The sequence below is a fragment of the Ictidomys tridecemlineatus genome, chromosome 1, assembly GCF_052094955.1.
Source record: "Ictidomys tridecemlineatus isolate mIctTri1 chromosome 1, mIctTri1.hap1, whole genome shotgun sequence".
Lineage (NCBI taxonomy): Eukaryota > Metazoa > Chordata > Mammalia > Rodentia > Sciuridae > Ictidomys > Ictidomys tridecemlineatus.
This window is the reverse complement of record NC_135477.1, coordinates 79,533,686-79,549,702: the sequence shown is the minus strand read 5'-3', so window position 1 is coordinate 79,549,702 and position 16,017 is coordinate 79,533,686.

The window sequence follows — 16,017 nt, the reverse complement described above, 5'->3', positions numbered from 1 at the left end:
CTCTCCTTTCAGCAAATCTATGTTCATTCTCTCTTGATTTAATGGACTTGCTCCCTGTTTCACTGTCAAAATTTGAAGCAACAAAAGAGAAATTGCACTAGAATCCACCATCTTTCTACCCACCTTCTTGTGTCTTCACATACTCTATAATATTGTATTTGAACCACCCATTCTATTGGCAAAAGGCATCGTCTCATTTTTTCTTTATGTCTACTTTTATAAGCAAATACAGCTCCTCACTCTTCTCTCTTTCCTGTTATTCTCAATTGCCATTCTCCATAAAATTAAATCTTAATGTCATTCCTTTTAAAAATTGAAAATGGAAAACTAAAATCTATTTTGTTCTCACTTTCCTGCCTAGCTAGTAACCTATCTTTTTTTCATAATACCAAATGAATTGTTATGTAATTTCTGTTTTATAAACTATTTTAAGAACTATAAAATTTGGGAGCAAATTTATTATTTTACCTTGTTCTATTCTACCATCATCTGTCTTCTAAACAGTTAAAATATCTTCCTCTTTCTTATCTCTATGTCTCCATTAGCCCCTTTATAGAGTAGTCTGAATTCAGAAGTCAGAGTTAAAATATAAATAAAACAATTCCTTTGTAGCTTTGGTATAGAGAGTTTTAAGTTACCTACAAGATGCCCAAGTCTTACTGAATGTATCTCTTCTTTCAGTTACTCAAACACTAATTTATGTGATATTTTGAAGGGATTTTGCAGGTGTAGTTAAAGTCCCAAATCAACTAAAATTAGACAAGATTATTGTGTTAGTGGGCTTGATTTAATTAGATGGGGCTTTAACAGGGCTTTTTCTCCTCCTGGTAAAAATCTAAGAAGTATGCAAGGGATTAAACATGAGAACGTCTCCATTTCTGGTTTGGATTATCATAGAGGCCACATGGCAAGAACTGCCAAAAGAATGTATAAGCTGAGAGCAAATTTTATTTGACAGCAAAAAGAACATTAGGGCCTCAGTCCTACAACCATAGGAAATAAATTGTGTCAATAACCTGAATGAACATATTAGTAAAATTTTCTCTTGAGCCTGACCAACATTTTGACATTAATCGTTTTTTATCCCAAGAAGAGATTCCAGGCATACCATACTTGAACAGATTTAGAGAACTGAGAGCTAATAAATACATGTTTCAAACCACTAAATTTAGGGAATTTGTAATATAGTCCAACAGGATCCTACTGTACTGACCATTCAGTTCCTTCTCATATCATTCAATGTCAAACTCAGTTTAATTTTGCACCTGAACTTTTGTTATGATCTCTCATTCCTAAATCTCACTTCTCTAATTATGTCAGGTCTGTTCCTCTTTTCCAAGGATTCCAAAATTGACCTATTTGCATTACCAGAAGTTCTATGAATAGGCACGCATGTCCCCAGTTCAGACCTTTTTATTGGCCTTTCTCATTTTTTTTTTCGAATGTTATTACTGATGTATCTGTGTGAGGATTCATTCACCCATGCACAGGAACTCTTTTCTTAGATAAAGTCTCAATGGGGTTTTCATTAGACTTATGTGAAATTACAATTTCTTTCCCACTAGCAACACTCCATACTTCCCTTTATTGTTCTATTTTTATGAACTAAGAAGAATACCATTTTGTGGTGATAACTCATTTGCCTAGCTCATTATTTGTCTTCATGTATCATGAAAATATTTTTCTGCTTCATCAGTGAAGGAAATTTTTCTCTATGTGAAGTGCTTTATTCTGAATTATCAGAATAGTATCTAGTATATAGAAGTCAGTGCATATTTGTAATATAAAAATTATCAAAATATCTTCTATTATTCTTCAATAAATCCTGGTAATGTTGCACTTAGAAGGCTAAAGGGATGGTATGACTGTAAGAATTCTGGCTTTGGAAATGTACAAGGAAGAGTTTTGCTGGTGAGCAAACTCCCCAGGGGTAACAGGTACCTTATTTTCCACATTTACAATATTCTGAAATTTCTCCCTTGAACTAGTAAGATATAACTAATACTTGTATAATGCCTAGCTGCCATGGTAATGTCCTTCATGTGGAGGCTCTGTGTTAAAGTATTATCAGTGTCAACTTTGATCTCAGACACTCAGCTCCTGGGAATAAAGGAACTCTCTTGTTAGACAATCAAAATGTTTCACTGAGCCTAAGACTGTCCACATAACAGTAAATTTATACAATGGAATTTCTTGAGAGCTACACAAATCTCCTAACATTGCACATTGCAACTTAACATATAACTGAAGGAATAAGCTGCATAACGTTGCTAAGTCTGTAACCTGCCTAGTAATACAGTGGACAATATGTACTAATGATGCCAATAACCTAAAGTAACCTATTCATATAAATAAAGCTAGCAGCTCAGGTGAGCAGCTTTTGCTTTTCCTCTGGACCTTATTTCTGTATATTTTTGCTTTCCTTACATCTAGCAGTAATAGTTTGGGAACTTAACTTTTAGAATTTTAATGACAAATTTTGATCTAATTTTATTGCTTGGGTGTACAGTTTCTTTAGGAAATTCCTTAAAATTGAACTTTCAGAGCTAGGGATGTAGCTCTGTTGTAGAAATATTATCTAGCATGCATGAGGCCCTGAGTTCAATAGCAAGCACTGTAAAATAAAATAAAACACAGAGGTAAATTTTTATGTTTATTGCTAATAAACACTGGCACGAATGAATATGTAAATAAATAACTTTCAGAATTATACAGATTAAAATATTTTCTATGAATACTACTGTAATGAGTTTTTTTTTGAATACTTAAAATACCTTAATCAATAAACAACTTAAAGTGAACAAGTCCAAAGCACTGTGATTCAAATACAATATAAGACTTGAAAGTCATTAAAACAAACGTTAATCTATGGCACAAATTATATTATTTCTGAATGTACTTTATCACTTAGCTACCAATCTTTAAGATAATTTGAAATGACATGATAAAGTACCTTCAGATACATAGATCAGCTGTTCAATTTTTTCCTATTTTTCCAAATTCTTAAAGATTTCTTTACAAAAATTATATATACATATGTATGTGTTTTTATTAAAAATAATTTGATTTTTTCTTTTATAATAATAGCCTTGAGTTAAATATAATTCCTTTTTACATGTAAACTGCCCTCTTCAGTATGAATTATTTCATATAATATTTAACCTTCTTTCCACATTATCACTTTCACAAATCTTTCAAAAAACTACCAACTCATAAAATTATGTATATAGGTATATAATTTAAACTTGTAAAAATAATAAATTAAATGAGTTTCAATAATGTAATAAATGTGATTTTATTACTATGATTATTAAAATAATATACCCTATTATTCAATATATCTTTAAAAATGACATTCTAGTAAATTGGTATAAATTGAAATTTTAATAGCTTCTCCCATTTTTCCCCCATTGGTAAAACTGACTTAATTAGCATGTATTGTTCTTTGAATTTGTCCATGAATTTGAAGCTTCTTGTATTTGACAAAACAAAATTAATTTGTGTATTACTGATGCTTTACATATATCTGTGATTTTTCTGCTGTGTTTGAAAAATATTTTCTATAATTCTTCATACATGGAAAATGCCTAAAGATGAAGATGCATGCTTCAAATGTGTCTGTGTTGATTAACCACGTTTCTGCTAATCTCAACAATGTTCAGTTTGTGGCATAAAATATAACCCAAGATCCATTCATTAGGCATAATGCATGACAAAACCTTGTTCTGGTTAGCTGAAGACATTATTTATAAGATGTTCTGGTCCTCCATTGACTACACTGTGATTAAGATAAGAGGGAAAATGTTTACACACATAAGGTAAAATGGATTGAAAACAAGGATATTTCTTTTTCTACTTCTAGTTTTCCCACTTTACTCATTCTTGTTATTTGAGTTTTCTCTTTCTACATATGTTCTTGTACATAGCTTCAAGTATTTCCCCTTTCTATTTTAAAACATGATTTTATGATGCTATACTTTTATAATACTACATAGATCTTTTACTTTAGCAATTCACACAGCTGATGTACGTCATGGTCCAGGTTGAGAACTTTGTAGTTATTGCTAGGAGTTTCTTTAAGCAGAGGTAAATGTGCTAAGAGAATCTGAATACAGTACATTTTATTATAGCTAGGTAAGAGGTACTTCACTTCTGGTAACAAACAGGGACTGACATAAGGTCTCAGGCTAATAGACACATCTACTGATGATGTTAGATGATAAAGGACATTGTCATTACCCACAACCATTCAGCCTAAATAATGTCTCTGTGTAGAAAGCAGGGTAATGGGAGCATTTAGACAAGAAAAGGGAATATCCTCTTGTGATGACACTCCTGCTTCTCAGCTTGTGCTACAAGCCAGCCTGGTATCTGTAAAAGATGCTCATAAGTCATAGGGTTAAACTGGTATATGTTACTTGATTGAAAATTTAGTGTTTATGTTGGCTTTTAATATGTTAATAAAACCTGAAATTTTGTTCGGAGTCTTGTACAGAATTACTATCACTTTATTTTTAGTTTGTGAAGAACAGAAATTGATATTATCTAATTCAGTTTCTGATCTATGTTTAGGGTCATGTTGATGAGGAAAATCCAAAGATGATAAAAATAGGAAAGAAAATAATATCATCATGATTCATAATTTAAAGTACTTTTTCACACACACATATACATGTGTATATATTCAGTTGGGAAACAAAAATGTAGTGGTTTCATTTTATGAAAAGAAACACAGTATTATTTTGGTTAAAAATGTTTTTTGTCTAACTCCTAAGATAATGCTTCAAATGGTATCCACCATTATTTTCTTTATAAATACCAGGAAATTTTAAACACTTAATTCAGATCATGTCATTTCCCTATAAGATTATATTCCCCATGCACTTAACAATGGCGTGTAATTTTCCTTGTAATGTATTAAAACTCATTGACATTTTTCAAAAGGAATGGGACAATGATGTTCTAAGGCCATTTTGAGTGGAGCACTTCAACATTGTGAGGGACTGCAGAATAGTTAGCATCACTAGTTTCAGGTCATTAAATGTTAGCAGACTCTTATGGTCATACATTGTGACAGCAATACATTTCCAAATGTTTCTAAAGTAGCATGTGTACCCTGTAGACGCCTGGTTGTAAACTATGGGTGTGAGAGAGGGGTGTTGAGAACTGGTTTTGGACAATCCCTATGCTTTCATCTCCTGTATTCTCTGCTTTGTCTCCTGAGCCCAGCTTTTTATTTTTCCCTGTTCCTCAACCACTGATATGTCTCATAGGGTAAAGGTTTTCCTTTGTGTGTCCCATAATAGGCTTATTTTATACTCCAAAAATAATATAATATTTCATTTGTTTCGCTGTCTTCCCTCAGTTTATCCAACTCCTCCACTTTTCTCTGTGACATCAATTCAATTACTTCTTCCATTGCTTTTAACACAATCAGAAGTTTTATGTTTATTTATTTTCTTACATGCTTACTGTCTGTCTCTCTGCACTGGGATGACAGTTAGAAGCAAGCAGATATCTTTTTGTTTCTGCAACATACCACCTAGAATGCAACAAATTCTCTCCCTCTTTTTCTTTCCTCCTGTTTTCTTTCCTCACCCTATTTTCCCAATTTGTCATTTACTTATTTATTAAATCTCTACTTAAAACAAAAATGTCATGAGTAAAGAAAATTTTCATGAACACTCTACCTTAATTTTTAAAAAATTAAAAATTTTATGCTTTTATGGTGTATTTTATAAACAGATACATAAAATTGGACTTCAGGTGAAATTTATGTTATCATGACATGCAAGAATGGTGACACATGGTATTAGCTCTATAGAAATCTGTGCCTCTTCCTTGTAAACAGGGTTCATTCATGTTTGTTAAGTCTCTAAAAACATATTATAATACTTAATTCATACAATACAGTGTTCATGAGACTTTATTGAATAATATGATTATAAACACAAAGACAGAATTCTTTACTGTTACTTAAATGCTAGATCTTTTTGAGGCAGGAATATAAATTTAGCCCTTCCTTACTAAATTGTCCAAATTATCTCACTGTGGTAACACTCTTTCCCCTCTCATAAGAATTTATGAATTTCAGTTTTTTTTTTTTTTTTTGCCCCAGGCTCTGGACCCCACTTTCGCTCGGGCTTTACTGAGAGTTGAGCTCAAATGACCTTAACCCAGAGGACCCATTTGTTGACAAAACAAACTCAGAGAGACCATGACTTGCACAACAAGAAAGGGTTTTTCCAGCATCACCCGGGGTGTTGGTAGCCACAAAAGATCACCACAAATGCACTCAGAAATCTCCCAGGATTCATTAGCCCCATTTCCAAAAATAAACAGGGAGAAAAAAAAAAACAGAAAGAAAGTAAAAAACTTAAGAGATCCAGCATGGCGGCCGGCGAGGAAGCAGCGATTCTAACGTCTCCACTTTAACCGGATAAGAAAGACCCATCGGCACAGCCGCAGCCTACCTACGGAGGAACTTCTAGCATAATTCCCTGAAGAAGAGAGCTGCCGTGAACTGGTAGGTTTATTGGAAGTGACAGTTTGTCCCAGAGAAGTGGATCTTGGACGGCCACGCAGGCACAGAAATCTAGTCCCACAGACACCAGCCGCTCTCCCAAGTGGCCCCACCGGGAGGCTTAGCTCTCGCTCTGGGAGGAGCCGCATCACCCGCCCGGTTCCTAACCACGCGGCCACAACTACCCAACTAGACAGGTGGACCCGCGGCGGGTGCAGAAATCATCTTCTGTAAACAGCAGCCGTTTTTGCAAGTGGCGGACACCCAGAGCGGCTTGGCCCGCCCCGCCCGAACCGGAATTCGGCCTCCGCCATCTGGGTTCCCCCCTGGAAGGCCTAGGGCTCGCTCTGGGAGCAGCCGCATCACGCACCCGGTCCCTAACTACGCGGCCACAGCTACCCAGCTAGACAGGTGGCCCCCGCGGCTGGTGCAGAAATCATCTTCTGTTAACAGCAGCCGTTTTTGCAAGCGGCAGACACCCGGAGCGGCTTGGCTCGCCCCACCCAAACAGGTATTCGGCCTCCGCCATCCGGGCTTCCCTGGGAGGCCTAGTGCTCGCTCTGGGAGCAGCCGCATCACCCACCTGGTTTCTACCATGCGGTCGCAGCTTCCCGGCTCTACAGGTGGCCCCTCCGGCGGGCGCAGAGGTCCATTTCGCAACCACCAGCAGCTTCTGAAAGCAGCGGCGGCCCGGAGCAGAGTGGCAGCCAAAACTGGCAGACGCCTCCGCCATATCGGCTCTCCCGGGAGGCCCTGCTCTCGCTCGGCAAACAGCCAAACCACCCGCTGGGATCTTAACCATGCAGACACAGCTACCCCGCTCTTCATGTGGCTCCCGGTGGCCCGACTCAGCTAGAAGGGTCCCCGCATGGCCCCGTACATGGCCATGCCCTCCGGGCTCTGCTAATAGCCCCGCACACCTGGCGAACAACCGGGAAACTTCAAAATCTCTCTGTGGGCGTGACCGCAAGGACCAAAGGACTCTCGACACCCAACTCCTCTTACTGCCAGAGTCAGGCAGACCTGACACCCACCAATGGAACAGGCCTAGAGGCCTGCCAGCATGGTAGATACGCCACTCCATTTGGAGTAGGGGGGCAGAGCAGAGCAGCCGCCCGCATCCGGATCAGGCCCAACGACCCGAGGGGGTGATAGTCATATCGTCACAATTGGAGGGGGGGCAGAGCAGAGCCGCCACCCGCTCCCACAGGGTGGGCAGACCTGCGAACAACAGGCAGAGCAGGCCTAGCGGAATGCCAGCGCGTTATTGAGATCACCCCAACTAGAGAAGGAGCACAGCCACTACCCGCCCTGCAAGGGAGATTTTTCAACTATACAAGAGCAATATAAATAATTAGGGGGAAAAACTCACAATCACAACAGTTTCACCAAGCAGAAAGAAACGTGAGCAGCATGAAAAGACAAGGAAAGAAAGGACCACAAGCAATGCAGGTCAACTCAACTTTCGAAGAGGTAATAGCTGCAACAGATGAAATGTCAGATAAAGAGTTCAGGATATATATGCTTCAGATGATCTGGAGTCTCAAGGAAGACATGAGACAGCAAAATCAGATAATGAAAGATCACATTGACAAACAAATCCAGGAAGTAAAAGATCATTTTCACAGGAAGATAGAGGTAATAAAAAACAAACAAATAGAAATCCTAGAAATGCAGGAAACAATAAACCAACTTAAAAACTCAATTGAGAATACTACCAGCAGAATGGATCACTTAGAAGAGAGAACATCAGACAATGAAGACAAAGTATTTCAACTGGAAAAGAACATAGACAGCTCAACAAGTCTGCTAAGAAACCATGAGCAGAACATCCAAGAATTATGGGACAATATCAAAAGACCAAATTTAAGAGTCATTGGGATACAAGAAGGCACAGAGCTCCATACCAAAGGAATAAACAGTCTATTCAGTGAAATAATATGAAAAAACTTCCCAGACTTGAAGAATGAGACAGAATCCCAAATCCTAGAAGCCTACAGAACGCCGAATGTGCAAAATCATAAGAGATCCACACCTAGACACATTATAATGAAGATGTCCAACATACAGAATAAGGAGAGAATTTTAAAAGCTGCAAGAGAAAGAAAGCAGATTACATTTAGGGGCAAACCAATTAGGATAACAGCTGATCTCTCAACACAGACTCTGAAAGCTAGAAGATCCTGGAAAAACATATTTCAAACACTGAAAGAAAATGGGTTCCAACCAAGAATCGTGTATCCGGCGAAATTAAGCTTCAGGATAGAAGATGAAATTAAAACCTTCCACGATAAACAAAAGTTAAAAGAATTCGCAGCTAGAAAAGCATCTCTTCAAAAAATCCTTTGCAAAACATTACAGGAAGAGGAAATGGACAATAACATTGAAAAGCAACAATGGGAGGTAGGACAGTAAAGGGGGGAAAGTAGTTAAAGAGAATAACAAATCAGGTTTAGTAACATCAATAAACAAATATGGCTAGAAGAACAAACCAGATCTCAATAATAACCCTAAATGTTGATGGCTTAAACTCACCAATTAAGAGACACAGGCTAGTAGAATGGATCACAAAACAAGACCCAACAATATGCTGCCTACAGGAGACGCATCTGATAGAAAAAGATATTCATAGACTGAAGGTGAAAGGTTGGGAAAAATCATACCACTCATATGGACTGCGGAAACAAGCAGGAGTGTCCATACTCATATCTAATAAAATAGATTTCAAGCAAAAGTTAATTAAAAGGGATAAAGAAGGACACTTCATACTGCTCAAGGGAACCATACACCAACAAGACATAACAATCATAAATATATATGCCCCAAATAATGGTGCAGCTGTGTTCATCAAGCAAACTCTTCTCAAGTTCAAGAGTCTAATAGATCACCATACAATAATCATGGGAGACTTCAACACACCTCTCTCACCACTGGACAGATCTTACAAACAAAAGTTAAATAAGGAAACTATAGAACTCAATAACACAATTAACAACCTAGACTTAATTGACATATATAGACTATACCACCCAACATCAAGTAGTTATACCTTTTTCTCAGCATCACATGGAACCTTCTCAAAAATAGACCACATATTATGTCACAGGGCAACTCTTAGACAATATAAAGGGGTAGAGATAATACCATGCATCTTATCTGATCATAATGGAATAAAACTGAAAATCAATGATAAAAGAAGGAAGGAATCATCAAGCATCACTTGGAGAATGAACAATAGGATGCTGAATGATCAATGGGTTTTAGAAGACATCAAGGAGGAAATTAAAAATTTCCTAGAGTTAAATGAAAACACAGACACAACATATCGGAATCTATGGGACACATTGAAAGCAGTTCTAAGAGGAAAATTCATCGCTTGGAATTCATTCCTCAAAAAAAGAAAAACCAACAAATAAATGATCTCTTACTTTATCTCAAAATCCTAGAAAAAGAAGAGCAAAACGACAGCAAAAGAAGTAGAAGGCAGGAAATAATTAAAATCAGAGCTGAAATTAATGAAATTGAAACAAAAGAAACAATTGAAAAAATTGACAAAACCAAAAGTTGGTTCTTTAAAAAAATAAATAAAATCGACAGGCCCTTAGCCAGGCTAACGAAGAGAAGAAGAGAGAGAACTCAAATTACTAACATACAGGATGAAAAAGGCAATATCACAACAGACACTTCAGAAATACAGAAGATAATAAGAAATTATTTTTAATTTTTATACTCCAATAAAATAGAAGATAGTGAAGGCATAGATAAATTCCTTAAGTCTTATGATCTGCCCAGATTGAGTCAGGAGGATATAGACAACCTAAACAGACCAATAACAATAGAGGAAATAGAAGAAACCATCAAAAGATTACCAACTAAGAAAAGCCCAGGACCGGAAGGGTATACAGCAGAGTATTACAAAACCTTTAAAGAGGAACTAACACCAATACTTTTCAAGCTATTTCAGGAAATAGAAAAAGAGGGAGAACTTCCAAATTCATTCTACGAGGCCAACATCACCCTGATTCCGAAACCAGACAAAGACACTTCAAAGAAAGAAAACTACAGACCAATATCTCTAATGAACCTTGACGCAAAAATCCTCAATAAAATTCTAGCAAATCGGATTCAAATACATATCAAAATAATTATACACCATGATCAAGTAGGATTCATCCCTGGGATGCAAGGCTGGTTCAATATACGGAAATCAATAAATGTTATTTACCACATCAATAGACTTAAAAATAAGAACCATATGATCATCTCGATAGATGCAGAAAAAGCATTCGACAAAGTTCAGCATCCCTTTATGTTCAAAACTCTAGAAAAATTAGGGATAACCGCAACATACCTCAACATTGTGAAAGCAATCTATGATAAGCCACAGGCCAGCATCATTCTGAATGGAGAAAAATTGAAGGCATTCCCTCTAAGATCTGGTACAAGACAGGGATGCCCTCTCTCACCACTTCTGTTCAACATAGTCCTTGAAACACTGGCCAGAGCAATTAGACAGACGAAAGAAATTAAAGGCATAAAAATAGGAAAAGAAGTACTTAAATTATCACTATTTGCAGATGATATGATCCTATACCTAGCAGACCCAAAGGGTCTACAAAGAAGCTACTAGAGCTAATAAATAAATTCAGCAAAGTGGCAGGATATAAGATCAACACGCATAAATCAAAGGCGTTCCTGTATATCAGCGACAAATCCTCTGAAACGGAAATGAGGACAACTACTCCATTCACAATATCCCCCCCCAAAAATAAAATACTTGGGAATCAACCTAACAAAAGAGGTGAAAGATTTATATAATGAAAATTACAGAACCCTAAAGAAAGACATAGAAGAAGACCTTAGAAGATGGAGAAATATACCCTGCTCATGAATAGGCAGAACTAACATCATCAAAATGGCGATATTACCAAAAGTTCTCTATAAGTTCAATGCAATACCAATCAAAATCCCAATTGCATTTCTTGGAGAAATAGATAAAAGAATCATGAAATTCATATGGAATAATAAAAGACCCAGAATAGCAAAAACAATGCTAAGCAGGAAGTGTGAATAAGGTGGTATAGCGATACCAGACTTCAAACTATACTACAGAACAATAGTAACAAAAATAGCATGGTACTGGTATCAAAACAGGCGGGTGCACCAATGGTACAGAATAGAGGATACAGTAACCAATCCACAAAACTACAACTACCTTATATTTGATAAAGGGACTAAAAGCATGCAATGGAGGAAGGATAGCATCTTCAACAAATGGTGCTGGGAAAACTGGAAATCCATTTGCATCAAAATGAATCTGAATCCCTATCTCTCGCCATGCACAAAAGTTAACTCAAAATGGATCAAGGAGCTTGATATTAAATCAGAGACACGGCATCTTATAGAAGAAAAAGTTGGCTACGATCTACATATGGTGGGATCGGGCCCCAAATTCCTCAATAGGACACCCATAGCGCAAGAGTTAACAACTAGAATCAACAAATGGGACTTACTCAAACTAAAAAGTTTTTTCTCAGCAAAAGAAACAATAAGAGAGATAAATAGGGAGCCTACATCCTGGGAACAAATCTTTAATCCACACACTTCAGATAGAGCCCTAATAACCAGAATATACAAAGAACTCAAAAAAATTAGACAATAAGATAACAAATAACCCAATCAATAAATGGGCCAAGGACCTGAATAGACACTTCTCAGAGGAGGACATACAATGAATCAATAAGTACATGAAGAAATGCTCACCATCGCTAGCAGTCAGAGAAATGCAAATCAAAACTACCCTAAGATACCATCTCACTCCAGTAAGATTGGCAGCCATTAGGAAGTCAAACAACAATAAGTGCTGGAGAGGATGCGGAGAAAAGGGCACTCTTGTTCATTGCTGGTGGGAATGCAAATTGGTGCAGCCAACTTGGAAAGCAGTATGGAGATTTCTTGGAAAGCTGGGAATGAAACCACCATTTGACCCAGCTATTCCCCTTCTCGGTCTATTCCCTAAAGACTTAAATAGATCATGCTACAGGGACACTGCTGCATCGATGTTCATAGCAGCACAATTCACGATAGCAAGATTGTGGAACCAACCTAGATGCCCTTCAATAGATGAATGGATAAAAAAAATGTGGCATTTATACACAATGGAGTATTACTCTGCATTAAGGAACGACAAAATCATAGAATTTGGAGGGAAATGGATGGCATTAGAGTAGATTATGCTAAGTGAAGCTAGTCAATCGTTAAAAAACAAATACCAAATGACCCCTTTGATATAAGGGGAGTAAACAAGGACAGGGTAAGGACGAAGAGCTTGAGAAGAAGATTTACATTAAACAGGGATGAGAGGTGGGAGGGAAAGGGAGTGAGAATGATATATAAGAGGAAAGGAGGGGTAAGACAAGATAATACAAATGGAAGAAATGATTTACAGTAGAAGGGGTAGAGAGAGAAAAGGGGAGGGGAGGGGAGGGGAGGGGGGATAGTAGAGAATAGGATTGACAGCAGAATACATCAGACACTAGAAAAGAAATATGTCAATCAATGGAAGGATAACTGATGTGATATAGCAATTTGTATACGGGGTAAAGTTGGGAGTTCATAACCCACTTGAATCAAACTGTGAAAGATGATGTATTAAGAACTGTGTAATGTTTTGAACGACCAACAATAAAAAAAAAAAGAAAGAAAGTAAAAAACTTGTAAGTCAGGCATTTGTCACAGCACATTGTTACAACGGTTTGGTTATGATTTGCCGCTGTTAATCCTTTACTGTGCCTAGATTATAAATTATACATCATGACAGGCATGTTTATATACTGGAAAAGTATAGTCTATCTAGGGTTAGGTACTAGCTGAACTTTCAACATCCTCTGAGATTTTTGGAATGTGTCCCCAGAGGATAAAGAGGGTCCTCTGCTGTTTGCATGGGGTTAAAGTGGAGGGAACTTTCTTATTATAGGGCTCAGTTTCTGATTGCTTGCTGAGAATCTCCAGTTTGGGTGCAGGGAGGAAATGGGCCTCTCTCAGCATCGGTCTTGATTGGCCATTAGCAGTAGGGACTCCACCCTGGTTTTCTTTGGGCTGTTGGATTCCATGCAAAACCAGAGGTTTCCCACAACTGGATCATTCTCTTGGGGCTCAGTTGGCCTCATAGGAGTTTGGTTCAAGCCCTCACCAGACGCCTGACATCTACATATGCATGGTGTATACTTTGCATGCCAAATCCTGTACATTTATTTCCTCTGCAGGGACTTCACCCTGCTTCTCCTCCTGGTATGTTGGCTTCTGCAGACCTGTAAGCAGAAATCACGGAACGCCTCCAAGCCAAATATCCTGCTGATCTTGGCAGATGATCTGGGCATCTGGGATGTAAGTTGCTATGGGAACCTTACACTGAGGTAGAGTGTGGTTAATAATCCACTTAAAGTCGACCAGTGCAAATGAAATTTATTAGTGCTGCAGAACTCAGAACCAAAAATGATTATTTTCCAACAGTAAAAATAGGGTCGTAGCCCTCTCAAACAACTTGAGGCCCTTCTGGGTTTGTAAGGGTTTTCTTGGGGCTGCTGTAATAAATAATCCAAAACACTGAGACTTAAATGTAATCCAGGAACCACCACCCCATCCCCAGACCTGGAGGGCAAAGGCTGAGACCAGAGTCTCAGGCTGAGCTCCCACCATGGGCTCCAGGGAGGCTCCTCCTGCCAATGAATTTCAGTTTTTAACTTTTCAGCCTGTGACATTTTTACACAATAAGAATTAACTATATGTGGATACTTTATAAAGAAATAACTGTATAGATAATCATGGGCATGGGCTAATTCCAAGAAAGGATACTTTGAAAATGTAAAAAATAGTTTAAATAATGAACATTTTTTTTCCATGCTGGATATTTTTTTCAGTGCCTTACTAATATACTTTGAGGTAGATTGATAATCCTCAAGATCATTAAGAATTGTGAGACTATATTCTTTTCCTTTTTAATATAAATTCTATAGAATAAGCAGAAAGTAAATTTCTCAAAAACTTCAGTACAACAATATAACTTATAAATCTTAACAGAAAGATTCAAATAAATTTTTAAGAAGTATGCTCTTAAAGGAGATGTTGCCAACTCATGCTTTTCCCTTTTAAAAAATTAATCTTGAGTAATATTTTAAAACTTTAAAGCTGGCAGTTTAATTTGGAAAAAAAAAGAAGAAAAAAGAAAAACAAAAAAAGATGAATCTGTGTAGTTTACCAAGAATTTTAAAGTATATTATCTCATTTAATTTTTACAACTCTAAAACCAGCATTATCAAATGCAATTTCTTCATTTTTATTATTAGGAAAGGATTAGAATCAGCTCAGAAGCACCTCTTTTAACTCAAATTCTTCTTGCTCTGACCACTATGGGTGATCCTTTAAACATAATTATATCTTAAAATTAAAGCTAAGTCTAGTAATATTAAAATGCTTGAACTTTCTTAATACATGAAATTAAAATTAGTAATAAGTTAGGGTGAGCATCTTTCTCAGTTTGTCTGGGCCTGTCTGTTCTGTTGTTCTGTAGTCCTGACTGGCATTTCATATGGCTTAACCTTTTTCTCTCTCAATGAAAGTCAAGCTTGGGCCATAATCTATAAGACAACTAATGGTACACAGTGGAATACTTGTTGAGCAAAATGGGAAGGGGGACATGTCAAAATGATAAAATATTGAGTACTGTTGAGCAGTAGAATGAATGGAGACAATTTACAGATTCTGTATGAGAAATTGCTAGCTAAAGAATCCTTAGAGAACCTTAGTTTGTGCAACCAGTGTACATTTGGTAGGTAATCAATTCAGGTAATGACTGGAGCAGTGCTGGAGGTCAATGTTTACTCAAGGCTGTATTACTCTCAATAAACGTATTAGAAATCTTGATCCTTCCAACTCTTGTTCTCTTATTTAACTCCTTTGTTCTAAACAAACTTGCTTGTCAGAATATCAAAGTCATAGCCATCAGGCTCAGGTGAATGGGATTTTATTACTGCTTTGGAACTTCAATGAAATTGCCACAGACTAGGCTGGAGTCTAGCAATATGTTCTGGGATGCTCCCAGAATGTGCTGTCAGATAATCTTTGTTCTCTGCTCCTGAAGCAGAACTGATGGCAGTGCTTTACCATTGCTTTTCAAGGATCAAAAAAAGATATGGGATAGGGAAAGAGGTGAAGACCATAAGGAAATTTTACCCCATTGTATAAGGAGCCAAGGGGTTCCCATTCATTTTTTATGGCATTCACATAAGCCACTGAAAATCAAGTGACAGTTCTCCAATCAAGTGTGTGACCCCTACCTTGATTCTCTGAGGTGCACCAAAGGAAGCCTATTCCACACTTGCATGTTGTCCTTTGCCAGAAATGTTAATAAGCAAATGAAAACGGACAAGTCTCAATTACTTTCAGGAGCTAAGGAAAAGATGTGAAGTAGCCCATTGACACTGAAAAATACTGAG